Source organism: Suricata suricatta, chromosome 8 (genome assembly GCF_006229205.1).
Source record: "Suricata suricatta isolate VVHF042 chromosome 8, meerkat_22Aug2017_6uvM2_HiC, whole genome shotgun sequence".
In the NCBI taxonomy this organism is placed as follows: Eukaryota; Metazoa; Chordata; class Mammalia; order Carnivora; family Herpestidae; genus Suricata; species Suricata suricatta.
In genome coordinates, this window is record NC_043707.1 from 43,103,706 (window position 1) to 43,130,305 (window position 26,600).

General features: G+C 41.1%; 1 pseudogene; it reads left to right on the forward strand.

Moving 5' to 3' along the window:
• The first annotated feature begins 18,508 nt into the window (after window positions 1-18,508).
• LOC115298005 lies at window positions 18,509-19,617 on the forward strand (annotated as a pseudogene).
• The last annotated feature ends 6,983 nt before the right edge of the window (window positions 19,618-26,600 follow it).

The following is a 26,600-nucleotide window of genomic DNA, read 5'->3' on the forward strand; positions in this document are numbered from 1 at the left end:
GGAAGAAATCTAGTCTTATCCTTCCCCAAACCCTAGTTTTTTTTCTTGGTAGGTGGTATGTCTTTTCTCTGGCTGCTTTTATTTTATTTTATTTTAATTTTTTAAATGTTTGTTTATTTTTGAGACAGAGAGAGACAAAGTGCAAGCGGGGGAGGGACAGACACAGAGGTAGATACAGAATCTGAAACAGGCTTCAGGCTCTGAGCTGTCAGCACAAAACCTGACATGGGACTTGAACCCACAAACCATGAGATCATGACCTGAGCCCAAGTTGGACACTTAACCAACTGAGCCACCCAGGTGCCCCTCTGGCTGCTTTTAAAATGTACTCTTCATCATTATTTTTAATAGTCTGATTATTATGTTCCTTTCTATAATTTTTTCATGTTTCTAGTGATTGAGTATGTTCAGATTCTTGGATCTGTGTATTTATCATTTTTATTATGCTTAGAAAGTATTCAGCTATTATATCTTTAAATGGTTTTGTGTCCTTCCCAGTCCTTTGCGGATTCTCATTATCCATTTATTAGCTCAGTTGAAGTTATCTCACAGCTCACTGATGTTTTTTCCCCATACCCTCTCTCTCTCAGTGTTTCCTTTTGGATATTTTTTGCTAGGCCTCACATTCACTAATAGTTTTCTTCTGCATTGTCTGATCTGCTACTAGACTTAGATGGGCAATTTTCCATCTCAGACCTAAAAGCTGGATTTGGGTCTTTTTATACCTTTCATTTGTCTCTTTAATTTTTTGAACTTACAGAACATAATTATAATAGTTTTTATGCCGTTCTCTGCTAATTCTGATGTCTGTATCAGGCTGGGTCAGTTTCAAATGATTCGTTTCTGTCCTCATTATTGGTCCCTATTTTCCTTCTTCAAATGTCAAAGGTCAAGCAACATTTGAATGGTGCACTTAGTTTGCTAGTTGCTGAATAGTTTTATCTGCTATAAATTTTGAGCTTTGGTCAAGGTTGCTGGTCACTTACCTAGAAACAATTTGATTCTTTCAGGTCTTGATTTAATTATTTGTTAAGTGGTCCCGAACAATGTATTCGTCTACTGCTAATTATTTCCAGCTACCTTCCTGAATATTCTTCCCCATTTTCTATTAATCATCAGATTTTTAATAGAGTCCACTGAGCCCCTATTCAGTTTTCCTTCCTGTGGCTGGCTTAAGGACTCTCAAGGCAGTAGTTTGGGACAGTCATAGGACTCAAGGATGGCTGTTCTCCTTTGCCTGATGTCTAGTGTCTTGGAGGGAGTCACCCCATGTATTTTATCTGCTTTTTTAGTTATTTCAGAAAGAAGTCCATATCTAGCCCTTGTTAGTTATTCTTGGCCACAGGATCCATCTTTATTTATTTATTTATTTAATGTTTAATGTTTATTTATTTTTGAGAGAGAGAGAGAATACGAGTGGGGAAGTAGCAGAGAGAGAGGGAGACACAGAATCCGAAGCAGGCTCCAGGCTCTGAGCTGTCAGCACAGAGCTCGATGTGGGGCTTGAACCCACGAACGATGAAATCATGACCTGAGCCAAAGTCCGAAGCTTAGCCACCTGAGCCACCCAGGCACCCCTCCATCTTTTAAAGAAATCAAATTTGGACAATATCAGTCTCGATTCTTAATATATATATATTTACAGAGATGGCGAGAGCCACAATCAGGTTGAAACCATAAATTAAAGAACCCTTTAAATCTTCTTTTAAAAAGCACCATACTGAGTTTCTGTTTGACCCATGACAGAGAGCGTACAAACTCGGTTATCCCCTCCCTACCCAGGAGCAGAGCAGGTGTTTCTGGGCAGAATGTAGTGACTTTAAGGGCATGTGTTGGTGATTTCTCCTATCTCAAAGATCCTCCAGTGATTGCAAAGGGGCCTCACATGGAGTACTGTCTTCCTCTGTGCTTATTGTGAGTCGAATCCGTTTTTGAAGCTCTCTGTTGAATTCTTCAATTTTTTCATTGTATTTTTCAGCTCTAGACTTTCTAGGGTTTTTTTTTTTTCAAAGATGATTTCAATTTCTTTGTTGAAGTTCTCATCTTGTTCATGTATTGTTTTCCAAATTCTGTAAAGTTGTCTGTGTTTATCCAGTTGACTAAACCCCTTTAAGAAGATTATTCTAAATTCTTTGGCTGACAGTTCGTAGAGCTCCATTTTTTAAATTAACAGTTTATTGTCAAATTGGTTTCCACATAACACCCGGTGCTCTTCCCCACAAGTGCCCTCCTCCATCACCACCACCTCCCTTTCCCCTCCCCCTCCCCCTTCAACCCTCGGTTCATTTTCAGTATTCAATAGTCTCTCAGGTTTTGCATCCCTCTCTCTCCCCAACCCTCTTCCCCCTTCCCCTCCCCATGGTCCTCCATTAGGTTTTTCCTGTTCTCCTGTTAGACATATGAGTGCAAACATATGGTATCTGTCCTTCTCCACCTGCCTTATTTCGCTTAGCGTGACACCCTCGAGGTCCATCCACTTTGCTACAAATGTCCATATATCACTCTTTCTCATTGCCATGTAGTACTCCATTATATATATATATATATATATATATATACACACCACATCTTCTTGATCCATTCGTCAGTTGATGGACATTTAGGCTCTTTCCATGTTTTGGCTATTGTTCACAGTGCCGCTATGAACATTGGGGTACATGTGCCCCATGCGTCAGCACTTCTGTATCCCTTGGGTAAATCCCTAGCACTGCTATTGCTGGGTTGTAGAGGAGTTCTATCGATAGTTTTTTTAGCGTCAGCTAATGGCATCCTATTTACCTGATTTTGCGTGTAAGTAACTCTTGATTCCCTATGTTGACATTTCTTAATGTGAGTCAGGGGTCTCCTTTTTCAGACCTTACAGGTTTGCTTAGGCAGACACAGTTCTTCAGCTGTCAGCTTACTCTGGGAATTCAGACATGTCTAGTGGTAGCATCCTTGGGGCCTCCTATCAGGGTCTATTTTGAGACAAGGCTAATGCCCAGGCTCTGAGGTCAGGTCAGGGGAGTGGACTGCTGGCCTGACAACATTTAGATAAGATTGTTCCTTGTTTCTTTGCCCCAGCAAGAGTAAAGGATGGTTGCCTTGGCTCTCTGGTCAGGTTTAATAGATGGCTGGGAATGAGTGATATACTCAGGAACAGGTGGGAATATGAGTTAGCTTCTCAGCCTTAGTGAGGCAGCAGAACGGGACCCCGGGCCTGCATAGCCTGCTTGAGTACCCAGATCTGACAAGGGTATGAACTGAATTCCCTGGCCTAGCAAGGCCACTGATTTTGTTCCGCAGATTGGGGAAGCCAGGGGCTGTGTTCTCTGTTCAAGTGTCACCGTGAGCTGCACTCTTGGATGGGCAACCCAGCTTGTTGTGTGTTTGGGTTAGGTTCCATGCTCAGGCAGGCTGAAGGCTGTATTCAGCAATGAGCAAGGCTATGAATCAGTTTCCCTGCCCAAATGCAGCAGGAGAAGCACCTCCAAAACTGGAAAGGCTCTTTTTTTTGTTTGTGTCTTGACTCAAGCCAGTCGTTGCCCTGGGTTCCTGGTCAAACAGGTCCACTGGTTTTGATCCGCAGACTCTCAGCTCTGCTTGCCCAATCCTTGGCTTGAACTCACTGGACTACAGAGCCTCCAGCCCCTCTGGCCAGGTAGGCCAGGAGCCACACTAAGCAGGTGCACTATGGCTCAGCTCCTATGCTTGGGTAGGCAGGAGGGTCCCCTCCAAGCTTTCTGTCTGGAGAGGCCAAGAGCTATACTCAGCAGTGGGTGGAGCTAAAAATTAACTCCTGTTGTCTGGGCATAGTAGGGAAGCCCTCTATGGCTCGTACTGGCTTTGTCTTGGGAGTGAGCAGTTCTGCCTGCCCAGCTCACAGCCTGAGCATGGCTGGTCCATGTAGCTTCCACATGTTCACACCAGCGCTGTTGGTCAAATGGGGCCAGAACACATACTTAGTAGCACATGCAGCTATGACAGCTCCCCTGTCTGGGTTGGGGTAGACCAGGCTCCAGGTTTGGTGAAACCCCTCGTTTAAGGACCTGAATCAAGCAGATTTGCACCCCACCACGTTCTCTGGTCAGACTGCACCACTGATTTGGTTCTGTCGGTGAGCAAAGCCACTGGCGGGGACCACTACTTGAGCACTGCTGGTAGGAATTTGAATTGCCAAGGGACCAGTGCTGATTATTGTGAGTCTTGCCCTCTTCTCTGTCACAATCAGAATTCTAGTGGTTGAGCCCTAAAGATTGCCCTGCAGTCCCTATAGGGCAAGACCTGAGTAGGGACTCCCACAAGGACCCAAAATGCTAAGGGAGCTGGATGTCCCCACTGGGCTCTCTTTTCCCTCTGCAGGAGCCATAGGCTCAGAGGAGACCTCTCCCTGTGCTGCTGCACCAGCCTGAGGGAGGGGGATTTCAGTCAGCCTGTAGTCACTGCTCTTTTGAGGATTGCCTGTACATGATATTTTTCTTTTCTCTTGCTGATTTCAAGATTCTCTCTTTGTCTTTGGCATTTAACATTTTTCATTATAACGTGTCTCTGTGTGGTTCTCCTTGGGTTTATCCTTTTGGAGTTCTTTGAGTTTTTCAGATTTGCAGGCTCAAATTTGGCATTTATTTTGGCAATTATTTCTTCAAATAGTCCTTCTGTCTCCTCTCTCTTTTCCTTATGGGATTCTCATAAGGTACTGGGGAAGCTGTTCACAGGAAGGTGTCTCACTGAGGCACCTAGGCAACTGGGCACTGTCAGGAAAGCTGTTCATGAAGAGGCATCTCACTGGGGCACTCTAGTACACTCTGCTACAAAACCATCTGGGAAAAGGGGCTGCCTGGCATCGCCAGGGGCTGCTGGCTGCCTCTGGCTGCCGTACACTGCAGATACTGGATGCTGGAGACGCTGCCTACCCTTTAGGAGCCTGGCACTTGGGAAGCTATGTACACTGTGCACAGGAGGGTAGGGGTGCCATGGAGTGGGGTGGGGGGAGCCTGACTAGGGAGTCCCTGGAACCAGGAAGGGAAACCTCTTACTCCTATAGGATCTCTCCAGTACCCTCTCCTGATAAAGCTTAACAGAGTGCCAGCTAGCAAAGCAACCCTATTTAAAGGACCAAGACCCATTTTCACAGAGTTGGCAGTGAGGATGATTTCAGAGCTAAAAAGCAATAGAGTGATAACCAGCATATTCTGTATGAGGAACTGTCATTCACTGCTGGTAAGAATGTGAAGTGGAAGACAATTTAGCAGTTTCTTACAAACTAAACATACTCTTAACTAAGGATCCAACCATGATTGCCAGGAGTTCAGGATTGAGGAGGGAGGGAAGAATAAGTGGTTCACATGAGATTCAGGAGATTTTTAATGCAAGGTAACTATTCTGTATGATACTGTAATGGGGAATCCATGACATTATACATTAATCAAAATCCCTGCAACTATACAACACAAAGACTGAACCCTAAGGTATACTATGGACTTTACTCAATATCAATGTTTCAATATTGGTTCATGAAAAACTTAAACAGATCAATATCATTTTGGTTATAAGTCATTATCCTAAATAAGGACTAAGCAATATGTTCTCAAAAAGAATCACCATAAAAGTTATATTTGTTCTAGGAATGCAAGGATGAGTATCTATTAGGAGATGTATTTATACACTTCAACAATTGATAGATTGGAAGAGAAATGTAAATTCTTATAAAAAGTGGATGGTGACAGTAATACCCACTACATTGGAGCTTTCCTTCCTTTTGCCATGCATTGCAATATTACAGAGAGTAAAATGTTATCAGTGATATTTCCCAGACTCCCTTGCAGAGAGATGAGGGCTCTGGATTGTCCTAGATTCTGCAAAGAGACGAACCCACATGAAAGGAACTCACATGTGGAAATGGGCAGTGAGAAGCAGAAGCAGCATGGAGGGAACTGGTGTTCCCACAGAAGTTCTAGGGTCTAGTTCCCGGCAGCAGAGGTGGTAAGTGGCCTGAGGCAGAAGCAGTGAGGAGGCTGCAGGAACACCTCTATAAGATGTTTGGGCCTTTCTCCTGGCTTCTGTTTTTTCTCACTGTGTATCATGCAAATGGGATATCTGGCCCTCCTAGAGATTTGTAAATTATGGAAATCCTTTGAGTAAATCCTTTTATGATTAATGTAGCTAGAGTGGGTGCTACTGTCTTATCCACAGTAAATCTTACTACACTTTTACTATTATTATTATTATTATTATTATTATTTCTATTATTATATACATACAAGAACCACTTAAAAGATCTGAAGGAAGAAACACCTGGACAGGGAGCAAGAGCATACTGCTTAAGCATAAAAATTATTGTGAGCTGAAGGCAACGGAGAAGAAGCAGATATAAGAAAAGCTTTCTGCCCATCCTCTATTTATTTGCTTAAAGCAGGACATAATTTTGAAAATGTGTCCCTCCTCCCCTATACCAACAATGACAGAAGCTAATCAACAGAGACTACTCTGAGACCATTATCAGCACCAGGGAATCCACATTACAGAATTTACTAACTGGCCCTTATTTTCCATTAATTCCTCCATAGATTTACCTTTTCACAGTTTGCCACCCTGGGACCTTTAAGTCTTTTGTCTTGTCACTTCTTTACAAATTTTTTATTCTTTTGTTAAGATCCTGTACCAGCTTGAGTTCTAACCATCCCTCTGAGTTACTCATCTCTGAGCCCTCCCACATATATGCTCAATGCACATGTAAAGACACCTGCTTTATCAGTCTTATTTGCAGGGCCCCCAGACAATGAATGAAAGGTGGGGGGAGGGAAAACACTTTTTCCCCCTCTACAGATTCCACTTAATAGCAACAGAAATGCTTAAAGAAAAACATAGCAAACACAGTGCAAGATCTACTGGAAGAGTAATTTACAATGTTAAGATACATATGGAAAGAAACTTGAATAAAGGGAAAAGCACACCCTGTTCTTGGACAGAGAGACACAACATCATCCAACTCTCTATGCTGCCTCATAGATCCATATCCAGTTATTGTAATTTCAATAGATACAAGATTTCCTGTAAACTTCGAACAAAGTAAGCTGATTTTGTAAATGTATAAGAAAATAAATAAATAGTATTAACTCTGAAATATCTGAAAAGGTTTGAAGGTGCATAGCTTACCATATATTATTTACAAAATAATTAAGGCAAGAATAGTCAATGCTTATTTAGCATTTAGGTACAAAAATAATCTAAGTACTTATGCATATGTCAACTCATTCAAAACCAAGAAAACATTTTTCTAACGTTTATTTTAGAGACAGAGATAGAGCATGTGAGACTAGGAGGGAGCAGAGAAGATCCGAAGCAGGCTCCACACTGACAGCAGCAAACTCAGTGCAGGGCTCAAACTCACAAACCACAAGGACATGACCTGAGCCAAAGTCAGACACTTAACCACTGAGCCACTCGGGTGCTCCAATACCAAGAAAACATTTAAAAATGATGATAAATAAATGTAATCTTCCTGTGGAATAAAATACTGAAAAATCAATAGATCAGAATGAAAATCCAGAAACAGTCCCAAAGAATTTAGGAGACAGGGAAGAGCATCTTTGGAGTAAACAAGAAAAAGATGCAGTAGACAAAAAGTGATGTTGAAAAAAAGTGAGTAACATTTGAAAAAACAATACACTGAATAGTCTATTGTTGGCAATAAAGGCTAAAACACTGTAATAAAGAGGCCTCCAAATATAGCGACTGAGAATATATCACATGTTAGAATTAACAATATATATACCCTGTTACCCCCACCCCGAATATCCTTCAGGAGACATGCACAGTTCACAGTAAGAAATAACCTGGAAATCGCTCAGCTGCTCCCAGTGAGGGAGTGGATAAACCCACCTGCTATGTTCTCACAGTGGAGTACTAGACAGCAGTACAAATGAATGAGCCACGGTGGTGTGCTACAAGGCGTGGCTCTCAGCAACCTAATGTTTAGTGGAAATTTAAGTCTCAACATTCACTAACACATGCAAAAGTGAGCCACCCTTCTAGGAATTAATGCCTGCGTATATATCAGCCATGTGCCTAAAGGTGAAGTGATGAGGGCATTCCTCATAGCAATTTTTTTTCAGAAATAAAGAAACAAAAAAGGAAACAACCTAAGTATTCATGATTTGATAATTAAATTAAAAATGGTACTTCCATGCTATTGAATACCTGCTGTTAAAGAAACAGAGTTGATGGGTACATCAGGGCTACGCCAACTGTAGTCCCCAGAAAAGCCCCATCGACATCACTTGGGAACTTGTGACAAGTGGAAAGTGCTGGCCCTTATCCCAGACGTGCTTGAATCAGAGAGTCTGGGGAGTAGAGCCCAACAACCTGCATGTGACCAAGCCTTCTGGTGATTTTCAGACACACTAAAGCGTGGCGCATCTCAGGTACAATCTCCTGGGGTAGATGACACATCCTGAGAGATTTACAGAGGATATTAATGAGAACGTGAGCCATGCAATCGTTAGTAGAGTATAAATCACTTCATATATGTACAAGAAGCACATATTTCTAGAAAAGAAAATTTGCCATATAAGTGTTAAGAGACTTCAAAGATGAACACCAAAGAATGCTAATGGGCAACTCAATACGTTGAGTTTATTGGGAGAGGGGACAATGTTACTAAATTTCTTTTTTGTTCTTGTTGCTTCAGTATTTCTGTATGAATGGAATATTTTCAGCCAGAACATGTTCACACATCACACAGGTAATTTAAACATAATAAAAAATGAAAGTGGAATCAAAAGAAAGATTTCAGTCTCATTTTAGTTTACTACATGATAAACATGCAAGAAAAACTGGGTCATGCCAGGATAATGTTTTCCTTCCCCAGTAGACTAAAAGTTCTACAAAGGCAAGGATGTGTCTCTTTCGGTCATGGTTATATCCCTAAGAACTTATATGAGTCCACTCACAAAAAAAGAACTTAATAAACATTTGTTGAGTTTAATTGTACATTTCCATATCTAGGAGTCTTCTTAGAGATAATCTAGCCTAATTACCACAAAATATAGGTGAAGAAACAGAGGCCTAATGTTGAGATACCCAGCCAATGAGGTCACACAGCTCATTCATAATAAAGTAACAAAAGGCTCATTAGCAATAAGGTAAAAAGTAACAACCTCCCAACCTCCAATCCAGACTGTGGATCTAGATTTCAGGCACAGCAATTCAGGTTTGGTTTAAAGTTAAATTGTCTGAATAAGAAAGCACTGTTCTCTAGTAGAAAAAGCCTTTTACTGCAAACAAATAAACTAACAGGAGAAAATCATCTCATACATGTTAAATTGGGTATGTGATACTGTAAAATAATGGACAAAATATACCCATTCACATATCATGAGATACTCATTTTACTTTGTACTTTGCTATGGCAAGAAGCAATTTGTATCAAATACACATTCCATACAATAGCCATTTCCCCAAGACAAAAAAAAAGTCAGTAAACTACCTACATTTTTAATATTTGTATTCTTTATTTGGCTACTCAGTCTTCCTTGGGTTTAGAATTTGGAAAATGGAAAATTGTAAACCCGATGACCATGGCAATGCAGAGGCTGTTCTGGGAGGCTTTCTTCAGTAACATAACTTATAGGAAAGTTCCCCTACAATAGGGTTGAGTGTGGGCTGGACATTTGACATAAGACATGATATATAACAAAGAGAGTATCCCTGAGATTTGATAGACTAAGAAGAGTGAAAAGCCAAGAGTAGATTCACAGTGAGGGATGGGAGGAGGCACAAGAGAGGACATGTGGTGATGATTCATCATCTTTGGGTCTCTGGGAGTGAAATAGATGGGAAGCCTATGATGAAACTGTTTGACTTACATAATAGTTAGAAAAATTCTAGTTTGGAGCTGAGTCACCATAGGGGGAATGTGTGACCTCTTGTTCAGTTCTTAGACCTGGAGCTCCTTGATTGAGAAAAGACTGTGTCTCAGGGAGCCTGGTGGCTCAGTCAGTTAAGCATCTGACTCTTGATTTCAGCTCAGGTCATGATCTCATGGTTCATGAGATCAAGACTTGCACTGGGTTGTGTCAGTGCAGAGCTGGCTTGGGACTCTTTCTCTCCCACCCCCTCTGTCCCTCTCTTGCTTGTGTAAACTCTCACTGTCTCTCTCAAAATAAATAAATAAACAAGGAAAAGAAAGGAAAGGAAAGGAAAGGAAAGGAAAGGAAAGGAAAGGAAAGGAAAGGAAAAAGAAAAGCCAAGAGTTAGTGTCTTTGAGGGACCATGCACAATCACAGCATGGGACTCTGCTGTCCTAAGTGTCACTTTCATCCATCTGGACATATAAGTAAGCAGGAAAAAAATGAATATGACCTTGCAGAGTACTGTGATGGGAACTCAAGTCTCTCCCCAGATGATTCTTATAAGTATGATGGAACTCCTTGCAAAGGTGCTATACCCTTCACTACAAAAAGGGGTTCTATATTCACTGTCTACTGGTGTAAAGATATATTTGGAGAAGAGGCCACAGAGTTGTGGCTTGGCTATATAACATGTACAACAGAGAGTATGTTCTATAGAAACCTGCAGTGTATCAGTGTCAAGGCCATCCCTCACATGCCTGAGCACACTACTCTAATTTCCACTCACGTGCAGAAGGAAAATCTCTGCAGGTGCAGGCTAGCATGCATCTTTAATAGTCAGTGGATTGCCAGATTCAGGCATGGTGAGGGATAGCACTTCCTGTGGTGAGGATGTGGTATGCTTAACAGACAAGGTGTCAAAATCACACCCCCCAAGTATGAAGTGCAGAGAAGTGCAACTACCCTGCTGTTTACAACATTAGGAACAACTGCCCCTGTTTGTGTGGCTGGGCCCCTCCTTTCTGTGAGGAGGCGAGGTTTGGAGGCAGCAGTGACAGCGAGCCTCTGGTGAGACCAGGGATCAAAGATCACCCATCCAAGAAAAGCATACCCTACTGTTCCTGGTAATGTGCCCCTCTCTCCTACTACTCTCTGTGGTTGTGATGTGTTTGGATAATTGTCACAAAATGTCTTCAACCTGTAACAGAAGAAAATCATTAAACAGAACCCAGGCCAGTAGGAAAACCAGGTCAAAGAGACATGACAAAGAAACACATTCTCCATATGCACCCAGGCTTAACCTAAAAATAACTCTTCTACTCAATCTTAAGAGAATCTCAATGACTGCCATTTTCTTCAGCTGAAGGATAATGAAAGAGATTTAGAAAATTCAAAAGGAAAATACAATAAATACACCAACCATGACAGTCATTGTTTTTTGAGAATACCACTGTACAGTAACTCAATAAAAAATACCTATGCTTGAAACACCTCCTATTTATTTATTTATTTATTTATTTATTTTAATTTTGGGGAGAGCACGAGCAAGGAAGGGGCAGAGGGAGAGGGAGACAGAGGACCTCAGGCAGGCTCTATGCTGACAGGCTGACAGCAGCAAGCCCCATTTGGGGCTTGAACTCATGAACTGCAAGGTCATGATGGCCCAAGGCGAAGTGAGACACTCAACTGACTGAGCTACTCAGGTGCCCCAAAGCACCTTGTTTTAAATAATACTTCTGAAGGTTAGTACTTGATCAAAGGTACTGATTGTGTGGCTATCATTCTAATTTACTTTGGTCTGTTAGTTTTATGTAATATGAATTTCTCTTAGGTTTTCTTTAGCAAATAACTTTTCTTTTCCCTTAAATCCTGTATCACTTACCTGAGCACTGAACCTCAGAATGGCATATGCTGTTAAGAAAGTACAGTCATTTTCTAGATCCAAGTGTCTGTCCCAGCCCCATAGGGAGTATGTCTTAACTTCCACAGCCATCTGGAATGAATATCTATCTCATGCATATATCTCCTCCTTCCATTTGAGCCATGGGACTTCCCAATTCTACACCCAGAAAATAAAAGCTGGCTACATTCATTTCAGAAAGTAAGAAATTACAAGAGGAACCACAGAACTATCTCACCATTGCATCCTGACAACTCCAGGGGACTTCAGACCAAACAGTGAAACGAAGCCAAGGTGGCTGATGTGATGCACCCAGCCACGAGCCCTGATGTCCCTTATAGCTCTAACTATAGCAAGTCACCTTTTAGGCGTGAGTTCAGAAGGATCCTGATATTTATATGTCCCTTGTGGGGCTTGGGGTCATGATCAATGCCTCCCCTTGTCAATGACAAGGAGAATTAGGCAGAGGCCTCATTCCCTTGTCTTTTGACCCCTGCCTCCACGTCTTCCTTTTCACTGCCTGTCCCAGTGGATGGCATGATGGGTAAGCAGTGTGGTTCAGCTTAAATGTTTATTTCCCTATGTTCAGGTGTTCAGGTGCAGGTGAGAAGTGTGTGTATCTTTCATTGTCGTGTGATCCAGGGAGTGCATAGGTCTTGTTCCAAAAATATTTTCCCTTCCACACGGAGCCCCCTTGCTCTCCATCTGGGCATGGAGACTCTCCTCTCCTGTCCCTCCCTCAAGGCAATTGCTCCTGTCTTGTCTACAGAGTTAAGTTCTATCACCTGTCACCTACTTTTCCAGGATCCTATGATTCCCACCAACATCAGGAAGCCAAATCCACGGCTGCATCTCCTGCCATTACTTGCAGCCTGCAGAAGACACATGTGGGGCCCTTTCCTGGATGCCAGCGTTCTTCTTACCACGTGCTTCTTAGAGTCTGGATGAGGAGATGGCTTCTGGGCCGTTGTTTGTGGGAGGCAAAGAAACAAGGAGAGAAATGCAGCTCCACAGAACTCCTGAGAATTAGGATCGCAGAAGAGGGGCCTCAGAAATAATGGAAGGCTGCAGTTCCTCCCAGACGCTCAGTGTCAGCAGGGAAGGAGGGGAGGGAAGTACTGACCTCAGTCTCTCTCAACTTCCAGGTTCCTTCTGGTGGCTCGCATTGACTGGACCTAACTGGGAGCCTTCAACAAGAGAGCCCAGGGTATGTACTCTAAAGAGGATAAAGCAGGACAGAGATGCATGGAGAGTGGCTCTGGGGGCAAGCGGTGAAGATGTTGAGAGGGGGAGAGCAGAAGGAAAATACCAGCTAATAACATCAGGTATCAACCCATAGCATATGCTCTGAGCATTGCTCTATGCATTTTCCATGTACTAAATGGATTTAATCACCACAAAAACTCTGCAGGGTAGGAACATCATTAGTCCTGTCTTAGCAATGAGAAAACTGAGGGGAAGCTCTCTCACTGTCTGTGCTCATGTTCAGAAGAGAGAGAGTTCAGCATAAATCACTAAACCAAAAGTCAAAATATTGGGATTTCAACTGTCATTCCAACAGACATGTTTTAAAGAGCTAGTCACTTCACGTTTTTTAAATTTGACCTAAACGGTCAGGTAGCATGGCAACTGGAGCAGCAATGTTTTAGTTGTGTGTGGACAAATACACAGAGAATGCCAGGATAAGGCAAGAAATGAGAGAGTACAGGAGACGCCCGAAGGAAACGACAGACCATGTGATCCAGAGGCCGTGGCAGCATTGACCTCCAACTGATGATTTCTCATTTCCCCCGCCAGAGCCCCCAAGGCCTAGGCACGCTTCGTTTCTGCAAGGTGCTTCTTCTCTTTCAATAAACCCACTTGGATTTGAGCTGGCTGGAGTATATTTCTCCTTCATGAAAACAAAATCTTAATTGTAACAATTCCCAATGAACCGTGAGCCCAGAAGTCAGGCTTATTCCTGCCTTATTCCACTATCTCCCTTGTAAGAAGAGGAGGAGGTATCAATGAACTCCACGTTACCCTCTGGTTCTGACATTCTGTAATTCTGGCTTCTTTTCAACCACTTAGCTCTTGGAAGTGCATATCCTGAAGTAGACAGTTGAACACTTCTGTCTCCTGTATGCCAGCATTCACTCCTAAGGCTATTCCAGATAAGAAACACTTAGGTCACTGTACTCACAAACATGGGACCAATTCTATGACCACCTGTGTCATGGCCAACTGTTTGCTCAAGGAAGCGACAGCAAGCTTGCATATTATAAATTATGTCATTTTAAAAAGGAAACAAAGGCAAGACTTTGCAATAAAACCATAAGATTTAATAATTTTAAGGCTGAACCCCTTGAAGGATGATCATAAAATCCTTATCTAATGATAAGTTCAGGTGATTGTTGAATGAGAGACATTATCATTCAAAGAGATATGAAGAAGCATATGGGCTACATGAGGTAGAAGTGTAAACAAAGAGCCCATTTCTACTCAGGAAAAATAACTGGCAACTTTTTTTTTTTAATAATAGTTTATTGTCAAATTGGTTTCCATATAACACCCAATGCTTCTCCCCCACAAGTGAGACCATCACCCCCTTTCCTCCCTCCCCCTCCCCCTTCAGTCCACGGTTCGTTTTCAGTATTCAATAGACTCTCATGATTTGTGTCCCTCACTCTCCCCAGCCCTCTTTTCCCCTTCCCTCCCTATTAGGTTTGTCCTGTTAGACCTATGAGTGCAAATATATGGTGTCTGTCCTTCTCTGCCTGACTTATTTCAGTTAGCATGACACCCTTGAGGTCCATCCACGTTGCTACAAATGAATAACTGGCAACTTCTTATAGAAAACTTGTGTATTTGACTCCCTACCTTGACCCATTAACTCAAATTTGGTGCCCACTGGCTGCATCTTGGTACTAACTCTGCATTCCTATCTTTTCAATATTACTAAGCTCTGGGTTTCTCCATATATGATATTATTCTGTTTGATCATCCTTATCTTCAGGAGTCAACAAGAAGGGATAAAGAATGTGTTTATCTGCCAGGTGGGCACAGGTGTAATGAGTCACCATGGGACCCTTCCCTACCAGTGACTCCAGGGCCTCTCATGGCCTAATCAGTTGAGTGCCCTGTGTGGTCTGACAGGAACTCACGCTATTCCCAGGATTCCTCACACAACTAACGTGCTTCCTGAAGCCCAGTGTGGTGGTGGTGGTGGTGGTGGTGTTCCCGCATCCCATACTCACGCTCCCAAGGTAATCAGCCATGTCTCCAGTTAGGAAAAGCCCTTTGGCATTTAAATAATAACAATTTTTTTTTAAATTTTAAAGGGAAACCTGGGTGGCTCAGTCAGTTAAGTGTCCGACTCCAGCTCAGGTCATGATCTCTCAGTTCACAAGTTTAAGCCCTGCGTCAGGACAGCTCAGAGCCTGGCGCCTATTTCGGATTCTGTGTCTCTCTCTTGATATGCCCTTCCCCTCCCCACCCCTCCTTAAAAGTAAATAAACATTAAAAATTTGGAAAAACCCTTTGGAAGTAGCAAAAGCTTTCTCCCTTCTCATATATAATTGATGAGAATGTAAAATGGTTCAACCACTTTGAGGAAAGCTCGGCAGGCTCCTAAACAAGTACCTATTTGATGACTCAGTAATTCCAAGGTATTTACTCAAAATAAATGAAAACATGTCCATAAAATGACTTATTGTACAAGAATATTCACAGCACCTTTATTATTATACTAGCAAAAACTGGAAATGTTCAGATACCTATCAATAGAATGTATAAACTAATACATTCATTCTATGGGATATTCAAAAGAACAATCAAAAGGAACAAATTACTGACACACTAAACAACACAGATGAATCTCAGAAACATTTTATTGAGTAAAAAAAGCCATGCACAAAAGATTATATGCTCTTTATTCCACTGATAGAAGTTCTGAGACTTAAAATTAACCTATGATGAAAAGAATCAGAACGTTTCTGGCCTGTGGATGGAGTAGGAAGGATTGAGAAGAGGCACAGGGAACGTTCTAGGGTGATAGAAACGTTCTGTATCTTCATAGGGGTTTGATTTGCACATTTGTGTACACTTGTCAACACTGAAAACCTATACTAAAGACTTGTACATTTTGTTGTATGTAAATTTTACCTCAAAATAAAAATCTATAAAAAACCATTTAACTTAGTAAATGAGGTGTATGCTGGAGTATTTAGAGAAAAATGTACTGATGCCTGCATTCTACCTTGAAATGCATAAAACCCCCCAACATGGATTGATGGGTACATTGGAATTTGGGTAAATATTTATATAGATATAAAAATAGATGATAATAAAGCAAGGATAGTAAAATGCCAATAATAATGCAAGTAATGAGTAGACAGGTGAACGTACACCACTTCTATAAAAGCTTTTCAACTCTATGCTTCAAAATTTTTGTGGTAATAAAGCACTGTACTTCAAGGCTTTGAAGAGCCCACAAACTGGAAACTCCCATCCTGTCATGTCAGCCAAACTAGGATTGATCGTGTTCATTAGAACACCACCTTCTCCCAAAGAATATACTTTAGAAAGTGTTAAAAGGTGGAGGAGGGCCACTAAAGTGTCCTTCAGACTGAGAAGGTGCTTTACAATGGAAAAATGAAGCAAACCGCTCCATACCATTTGCGCAGTTTTATTCCAGGTAACTTACTAACAGGAAGGGAGATGGTGGGCAGATGATCTAGGTGGTGTGAGACCATCCTCTGCCTCCACTCCCTGCCCCATTTGGACCTCAAGCCACAGCTTTTATAGAGCAAGGGACATAGAGGTCAGGTCACAGGGTAGTTATCTAAAGTGGCATCATCTGTGGCCCAGAGGGGAGAAGAAGATGGATGGCCAAAGATGGAGTCAGTGCAGTCAGCATGCCTACAGAATGTGTCTGTGTTTTTACAGTCTGATATTTATTAAGTCTGCACTGTGTCCTATGCAAAACTCTTTGCATTCACTGTCTCATTTCATATTCAAAACTTTCCTGTGGTAGATGCACAATTCATATCTGATTTTATCAGTAAGAGAGTGCTCTTGAGCCTAAGTATCCACCCCAAACCTCCTCCAGCTGTAGGTGGCAGAGCCTGGTGAGAACCTGAATCTTAATGCCAAAAGCCATGTACCAACAACTACACTCTCCTGCCTTCCTTCCTAATCCATGATCTGAGTTAGAAATGCCTCAGAAATCATCCACTCCAATGCTATTACTTTGGAGATAATTAAGAGGTCCAGAAAGGAATCCTGATTCTCCCACATTTGAATTCTCTTCTCATTAAGGTCTGAGGCATTTTCTTTGGGTAGCTTTAATTCCCTCACTTTGTCATAAATTACAGCATAGGACACAGTATCTTACTTTTCGACTCAGGACGAAAGAGCTAGAAGACTGACAATAACAAGTGTTACTGAGGGTGTGGAGCACGGGGAACTCTCACACATTGCACACTGCTCACACGGTGTAAAACGGTTCGAATGCCCTGGAAAAGCTTGTCACTTTCTAACAAACTTAATGCACACCCATCCCATGAGCCAGCAATTGCACACCTGCTCTTAGAATGAAAACGTATATCCACCAAAAGACAGTGTTCATAGAAGCTTTGGTCAGAAGCTGAAGAGTTAAAATGTCCATCATCCCAGAATGAGTGATCATAAGTTGTAAGAACGGTGACCGGCGCTGTGCTCGTGCAGTAGAGCGCTACCAGGAATTAGAAAAGAGAAAATTCCTAATCCAGGCAATGATGTGAAGAATCACAAAAACATTATTTCAAGTGAAAAAATCGAGACATAACAGAGTATATATGACATGATTTTACTCACATAAAATGAAAAAAAGCAAGACTCCTCTGTAGTGATGAAGTCTAAATAGTTGTTTCCTTGGTGGGAGGGGCAGGAGGCAATTTCCCCAGGTGATGAAAATGGTCTATATCTTGACTGGGGTTATTGTTACACAATTGTAAAGATTTGTCAAAGTCCTTCAAGTTTAATATGTAAGATGCCTACAATAAACCTAATAAAAGGGATGTCATCACTTAAAAAAATCTTAAAATGCAAAACAAAATACAATTAACAAGGAATTTGGCAATAATGGGAATACATTTTCACCTGGTCATCTTGAAGATGTGAAATGACAAAACCCAAGGGAAGAGAAGCAAGTGGATAGAACCATAGAAATAAAATGGTGCAAAGAAGAAGGGGAAGGAAGGAAAGAAGGGAAGTATGGAGGAAGGAAGAAGCTCTGAAGTCACCAGAATCCAAATGGAATGAAAAGAGAAATGAGAGTGACCCCAAATCACATGCTATTGACTACTTGGAACAATGCAGAATTATGTAAAAAGTAAAAACCCTTCCTTTTTCCCATTCTTACCTCATTCTCCAGGGTAATCATGGAGTAGTGTTTACATGCCTTTTCTAGGCTCATAAATACACACACACACACACACACACACACACACACACACACACAAATACCTATATAGGAGCATGGTCTACATATAATACCGGAATTTTCCATTAGTACTATATGGTGGAATCCTAATATAAAAATAAAATCAAAGCAAACCAAACCCCCAGTCTGATAAGGTCTCTGTGAATATGTCTGAATTTACAAAACTCTTGGGGAAATGCAGAGCAGTTTTTATAGTCATTTACGAAAATGGGATTTAATATTAAGCAAACCTGCTTAATCATCCTGGGGTTCCGCATGGCGAGGGAGAGGCCACTACCTGGACTGCATCTAATCCAGAGCTCTTAGACTAAAATCATGCCCAAGTTCAAGCAACAAAGAAGAAAGCTAAAAGCCAAAGCAAAAAGAGTATTCAAAAAAAAGAGAAGCCTCTCCCTTTCAGCCCAAGCTAAGTACAACTCCGCAGCCACCCTCCCCAGAAAGAGTGGTTATTCTTCAGCAGATATCACCCTTGGCAGAAGCTGGCTAAGATCATCCTGGAACTTCAGATTTCCCAATATCAAAGATACAGTAAAACTTTGGACAAATAGAGTGTGGTCTATATACAAGTGGTGTCAGAACTGCACGGCCCAGAGTTTAGAAGTATTGAAAGACACCATCTTTCCATCCCGTTCCTGCCACCGAGAACTTCACAGTCTAAAACAACGGTTTTGCATTTTGGAAAGTGAATTACGCAAGCTCCGGGAAGCTCTGAAGACCGTCTTGGAAAATTCTTCCTGCCCAAGCTGTGGTCAAACACGTCACAAAAGTGGTCAACTTACAAATGTACTGCCTGTGCTCCAACCATCCCTGGAGAATCTAGAGCTGTACTTCCTCCCGCCTTGCCACAGCCAGCCACCCGTCTTCCCCCTCTCCCACCTCTGCCTCCGCCCGCTCCACCCCTGCCTCTACCTCCCCCTCCACCGCCTATAGCACCTTTGCTGCTTGGAAAATCTAATCGCACTAAAGCACTTCAGGACGGACCATTAAAAAAAAGATGGACCCATGCAAATAACAGTTGAAGATCTACGGACTGTGAAATTAAAGAAGACACAGTGTTTTGATGAAAGGAAGAAGCTTATATCATCACCAAAGACACAGAATCCACTAGTTACTGTCTCTGACCTGCAGCATGTCACCCCGAAATCCAACTCCAAAGTGCTATCAACTCGAGTTACAAATGTCTTGATTACTCCCAGTAAAAGCCAGATAGATATTCAGAGAATACTTAGAAAAGTCGATGTAGAGAGGAGCCCTCCTACCAATAAAGAAAATATGGAAACAGGAACTGGGCTGACTCCAGTAATGACCCAGGTCTTGAGGAAATAGTTTCAGATGGCTCACCCTAGAAGCCCAACTCAAACTCTGCCACTTTCTACAAGCAGCTTTGATGAACAAAACTGATGCCAACTCATCCTGACTCCATGTGATGATCCATAAGATACACAGATAAAATCACCCCAATCCTTTTTTTAATATAGTAGAGAATGTATAAATAATTATACTAATACATAATTCCATCTAAAGAATTAAAGTATGTGTGGAGCCCTATACATACTATGATACAAAGTGCGTATTTGGATATTTTTAGTTTACATGATGAATAAAAGAACAGATAGGAAAATGGAATCCCCAACGTGATGTTTATCCTGGAATTACTCAAATTAAGTTGGAGAGGCTGTTCAGATCTAACTAGGTAACAGATTTGTCCTCAGTAGGTAAAGTTACGGCATTAGGAAAGTAAGCTGGTTCCCATTCATCTTGCGTGTCCTCAGGTAATTGAAAAGAAAAGTATTTCAGCCCGTAAAGCTAATGCATTCACTAAGTACTACAGACTTGATCAGTACAAAGTCTGATAGTAAACAGATAAGAGGTAAGACCCTCCCTCCTCCCGACTCAGTTATTTTCCAAAAGAATTCAAAGCAAAATGTCCGATATAACCTTAAAATTAGAACATATAATTTCTAACATCTAGAAATGATATCTAGCATTTAGAAATGATTCTGTCTGGCTCACTGAAGTCTGAGATATTCCTTTCTTTGATATTTGCTGCCCACATTCATGTAGATAAGTGTAAGTTTTACAAGGGCCTCAATATGAACCTTATAATTTCCCCAGTGGCTTGCCAAGGACTATTTGAAGTCGATAGCAGACTCACTGTGAGACCTAATTCTTGTCCTCAAAAGCCTATTGTTTCAATAATGGGAATAATGTACACCTCGCTGGGTTTTTGTTCTTTCCTGCCACTCCAGGGTTGCCAGATTTAGCAACTACAAATATATAACAAATTTGAATTTCAGATAGACAACTAATACCTTTTAAATATAAATATGTCGTGTTAAACAATGAGTAGTTTATTTTGGAATAAGGGTGTCCCAGATATTTCATGGGAGATAGTCCTACTACCAAAAGTATTCATTTATCTGAAATTCAGATTTAACTGGCATTCTATATTTTATCCGGTAGCCTTATCAGTCAGTCCCCTGCACAGTTACCAAGTATTTCTGGGAGCCCCCAGCTTGTCAGACATGTCTACTTAGCACTGGGCACAACTGAACCCCATAACTAATGTGTTAAGTATCAAAGAGGAAGGGGAACTTTCATTAGCGTGAGTTCCTGTGACTGGAGGCAAGGATTAGTTTTGCTGCTGATAACACCCCTGCGGTTCCAAGAGCAAGGGGAGCAGCTGCCCAGGGATGGGGAACCAGGGGCTTTAGGTCTTCCCTGAACTTTCTAGCCTGCAGGAAGCAGCTACACAGATGATATCCTTGAAGTATACCCTGGTTAGCATAGGCTAAAGAAGATATGTTAGTTATTTCCCAGAAATGCCTGTATTTCCACAGATAAACATTGCTTTGAGATGCCAAATAGAGTGTAGTGTCACCGGACTGGAAAGCAGACCTGAGCATGATGTTTTGTTCTTATGAGACCCATATTTATGTTTACAACACATTTATGAATGAAAATTAAGCAGGTAATAAAATTAAGAAACATACCTGCTTCTAGTTAGGAAAAAAATCTGCTAGCTGCATTTATATTATATAAGAGTAAAGGGAATGATCACTGAGAATAGAACATTTGAGTATTTGTAACAGTATTTTATGAGGCACTTATAATGCTTATGTTGATAAACCAGCATGTACTGTTTCAATTTAATTGAAATGACTTGATGAGCACCTGGTGGCTCAGTCTGTTGAGGATCCAACTCGATTTCAGCTCAGGTCATGATCCCAGGGTTGTGGGCCCATGCCTCCTGTCAAGCTTGGCGCTGAGGGTGGAGCCTCTTCGAATTCTCTCTCTTCCTCTGCCCCTCTCCCCAGCTTATGCCCTCTCTCTCTCTCTCTCTCTAAAATTAAAAAACTTTTTTGATGATTTGATCATTCTTGTGGATAAAGGGTCATTAAAAATTGCTATAGAAATCCTATGTAATAAACATTTGCAAAGCTGCTGTTGCCATTGTACCAGTATTAAAACGTATTCCACCTTGTATCTGTTACTACTTTTTATGACAGGTTTTATATTGTATCCATTTGAGAATCCTATAAATGCTATGGTTTCATTAAACTGTTGATAATTATATACTTTTCAATGCTTATTTTTGAATTGAATAACAACCAGACAATATGAACACCAAAAAAAAAGTCTTTTGGGCACATTGCAATGCTTCACTAATCCCCCTTTCTTCTTCCACGCTCTCCTTGCCTCTTTTTGCCTCCCACCACCAAATTTCATGTTTATTACTCAAAAACAGAATTATTTAGATATATGTCTTATGCTTCCATTCTACTAATCAATATGTGTAGAGTCTTACTTTCCACCTCGATTTGCTTATCAAGGAAATGTCTTTGAAGACAACACCTCCCAAAATGAATTATAGTGCCTGTTATTACAATAATCTTTTCACACCTCCACATACACATCTGTAAAATATGCATGTTATTCAGATAATAAGCCCAAACAAGTCAGTGGAAATCTTTAGAAGAAAGTATAGAAGACGGAAGATAACGTACATTATGTGTCTTCTTTATGTCAAGCACTGTCCTGGGTGCTCTGATACACTGAGGTCAGTTCTGCAAACACACTCTGCACACTGTCTGAGCACCAGATACGCAGATAGAAATGGAAAGTCACATCCTTGTTCTTGACAAGAGATACCCTGTTGAGAGCCACAGGTCCGTAAACAAATAATTTCTATATCACAGAGGAATGTTGTTACAGAGAAGAGGCTGGTTTGGGGCAGGGTTCATGGAGGAGATGAAGCCTGGATTGAAAGTACTGAAGAATGAAGACGAAAGCTGGTCATTTATAACATTTTTCAATGTATGTTCCTGTGGCATAGCTTCCTTTGTGCCTCTTGAGCAATCAGCTGATGCTTTCTAGGTGATAGAACTTTCCAGATATGGATAGTAGATTCCCAGGAAATGTGGAGATGGGGAGATTACTCTATGCCACCAGTCCCCCACGTCAGGGTTGAGTGAGCGGGCCTAAACTCCCCTATCCTCACAACAAGTTTCTCCAGACCAGCTGTAAAAGTTAATGAACACCTCTTCAGTGACTCATTTCCTCTCCTGCTGATAAGATTTGGTCCAGCATCACGGGATGCTGCAAGGCTTGCTTGCAGCACTGTTCATGGTCAATATTTCTGTCAAATATAAATGGATTAAGTCCAAGACTCTAAAAGTTCACACCCTAACGGGGCAAGAAGGAATTCTTCCATAGTCTTTTAAAGTAATAAGTAGCTTATGCTGCTTTTTAAGATTTAGAACTGGAAACAATTTCAAGACTCACCTTCTCATTATGGAGGTTTTTTCCAAACTCCTCTACCAGACTTTGTTTTTCACATACCCCTAAAGCATTTTGCCTTGATCTCTTTCTCACATTGACCGTCCCCGTAGGTGCTCCCGACCCGCCATGCCTGCCAGGGCCAGGGTTCTTTCTCATGCCAACCTAATAGTTTTGAGATGTTTAGATGTCAAAAGACAATTGACCCTTTTAAACAACTTCCAGTGGGCACCAACAGTAAAGTAGGAACTGTTCATTAGTTAAAATGGGTACAAAGTGACTTGCTGTTACCAAAGCTGGAGACACTTCATCCTTGACTTCAAATGAGGTAGCAGTAGCTCTCCTCTTTGACTCAAAATGGAGGTCATTGCTTATTTGAAGAGGAAGGCGGAGAGATCACTGCTGTCTGATCTTCAATAAGGGAACCAAGAGTCAGAAAACTGCAGAGATGACAAAGTCTTTTTTACTGAAGTATAACCTAGGTGTCGGCTTGGAGATCAAATTAAATGTGACTCAAATCCAAGCTGTACAGCTTTCCTCACAAACTCCCCACAATTCCTTCAAGTTCTCAGCATTTATTTACAGAAAGTTCCACCGTTTCTAACTTCCTCAGAAATAGGAACAATCTTTCTTTTGTTTCACCTCAATCTGCTTCTATAAGAAATTCTCTCCCAATATTCTGGTTTTACTTGTCTAATATGGTAGCCACTAACCACACATGGGTGTTTAAATTTAAACCTTGTTGACAAAAATTAAGTACAATTTAAAATTCAACTCCTCATTCACAGTAGCCATCTTTCAAGTGTATATGTGGTTAGTGGCTGCCTCATTGATCACACAAATCAGAACACATCTGTTATCACAGAAATGCCTTTGGGAGCCATTGTACTAGTGGGCCATGAATTGGTGAGAATTTTCTGAATATTAGTGAACATGTGTCAAGAGGTCATACTTTTATTTCCCATCAGTAAGTTCACTTTGCTCAAAGCATTTTTAATCACCCTCATCTTTCCAGAAATGCACCATCTGTCTATGGAGATATGGCAAATGTATATGTTTCCCCTTGGAGGAGTCTTTTAGGAAGAAAAGAAGAATCACCACATAGATGAAGGCAAAATGCTTGATGAGGGTTTAGAGCATAAATTCTTATAAAAGAGGAAATAGAACAATTCTTTCTGAGAAGGAGGTGAATGTATTCTAAAAACTTAAAAAAAAAAGCTTTTGTTTGTGGAAAAAAGAAAGGCATGAGTGAGACTGCTTGTCTTCTGGAAGGAAACACCTAAGAAAGAAAGGGGCAGGTTTGGAAGCAGCTACTGTTTCCTAGGTTGCTTGTCAGTTCAGCACTAAAACTTCCTAAGCAGAAGGTTTAGAGATGAGGTAGGCATTATCTCAGACCTGAGATGGCTTAGAGATTTATTGGGAAGACAGACAGAAAACAGAATTTAAATACAAGCATATGGCATGGCATGGGAGCATCAATGAGGCATGTATGCCATCCATGAATAGAATAAGGAAAAGCTTCAAGTTGTAAACCAAGCAAATCAGGCTGAGCTGGGGACCAGATCAATGCTCTTTCTCTTACCTCTTGTTGTCTCCCCCACTGCCCCTACCTGCCACCCCCAACCAGATCCTTGCCCCTAATAACATTCAACATTTGTTGAACTAATTAATTAAAAGATGAATAAACACCACTAAACAAATAAAGAGAAGAAAAGCATCAACCCTGAGAGGAGGTGCTCTTCCTTCTTATTGAGCTAGAGGTCAAGTAAGAAGTTACTTGTGCCCCAGACTAGAGTAACGAAAAGGGCTAAGACATGGAAAGTGTTTCCTTCTATCCCAAAAGTTTGGATGGAGGTAAGGCTCAAGTCTAGTATTTGCTCAAAGATGTAACAACATTAAGTATGTGTTATACATGTAGTATTCTGGAAATACACGTGTTCACATGAAAATTTTCTATGAAGTGAACTTAATTAGCATCAGATCTTAACTGTATATAACTCCTGTTATTACTGACTGATATTTTCAATCTGGCTTGTCTTAAAAAGAAAAATTAAAAGTCACTATCGATCTTATTCTGCACATCATTAGAATTCTTATTCAACACGAACACCTATCTATTGTACAACATTCTCTTCTTCAGGGCTTATTTTCTTTTTTGCCAAAAGACATGTTTTGGCAGTGATTTCAGTAATAGACTACAGACCATGACATTTCTATGTTCTTGTAATTTTCATATGCCCTTACTTTGTGCCTTCCCCTCATGATTGTTTGGATGGGTATAGAATTCCAGGTTGAAAGTTGTTTCCCTTCACACTTCACAAGTCATTGAAAGTTGCCTGACTTCCATTTTAATTACTCTGTTATGGTGGTATTCTGATCCTAACTTTGGAGGTGATTGCTGCTGATTTGTTGTTTTTAGGTTCTCTCTAAATATCATGTATGACATGTCTACATATAGAAACATTTCAAATAATTCTACTCAGTGTTCAGTGCCCTTTTTCATATCAATGGGCTTCTATCAATGCCCATCTTTGGAGCTAATGAGGGGATTCAGTGGAAGACCTCTTAGAGTCCTATAAGCCTCTGATTCTCTTGTCCAATGTCCTTCTCAACCCTCCTTCCAGAACTTAAAATCTTTATGTAGTGACATGAAGATAACAGAGCCAGGGGTGTGCGTTGGGAAATCTACCTACACATATAGTTTGTCAAAACTTTTCTCCCTGAGAATTTGGACCAGTGCTTTTGAACTTAAAAAACTTGGAATCATGGGGCACCTGGGTGACTCTGTCAGTTAAGCATCCGACATCACCTCAGGTCACTTGTGCTCCCTCTCTCTCAAAAGTAAATAAACAAACAAATAAATAAACATTAATAAAATTTTAAATAAAAAATAAGACTGTGATTCAAGTAACAGAGAGGCATGGGGTCAACCTCCAGCTCCACCCCTGACCAGCTTTATGAATCTGATAGCGCAAGCTCCCTTGATCTCTTAACGTCAGGTTTCTTCAGTGTGAAATGGAGGTGCACCTTCTACATGGCTCCCAGGCATTCTGTGAGGATCTCATTTAGTGACTTAGGTGAAAACACTGTATGGTAAATATTGGATCAGTGTGAGTTATTTTGACATAACTGCCCTGCATTAGGACAAGATTTCAGTGCCCTTTTCCTTAGGATCAAGGAGAAGGAGCTTAAGTAGATTTTTGAGGAATGGGGTACATGCTGAGGGAGATGAGGTTGGTGCTTTAGTGAGGAAAGTCTGCAAGTACCCCTCAAGCACACCGCAGGGGCACATAAATTATGTCCAGCCCTGATGGCAAATCCCTTCTGCAAAGATAGAAACATCCGATTCTCCAGAGTTGAAGTGGGGCATCTTTATAGAAAGGAAGGAGAAATAAAGGAAATCAACAATGTAAAGGGATAAGATGATTGACAAAAGAAGAAGTAAGTAAGGGGAGAGGAAGATGGGCTTCTAGCAGATTACAGGATATTGTCGGGTTTGATGAGGGAGGATGTGAAGGACAGACTGTTTGCCAACAGGGAGAGTCCCTTGTTCTTAAGCCTTCTCGCAGATGTTCCCTTTGACTAAAGATAAGACTTTTATGGGTGGATTATTATTTTAAACAACATT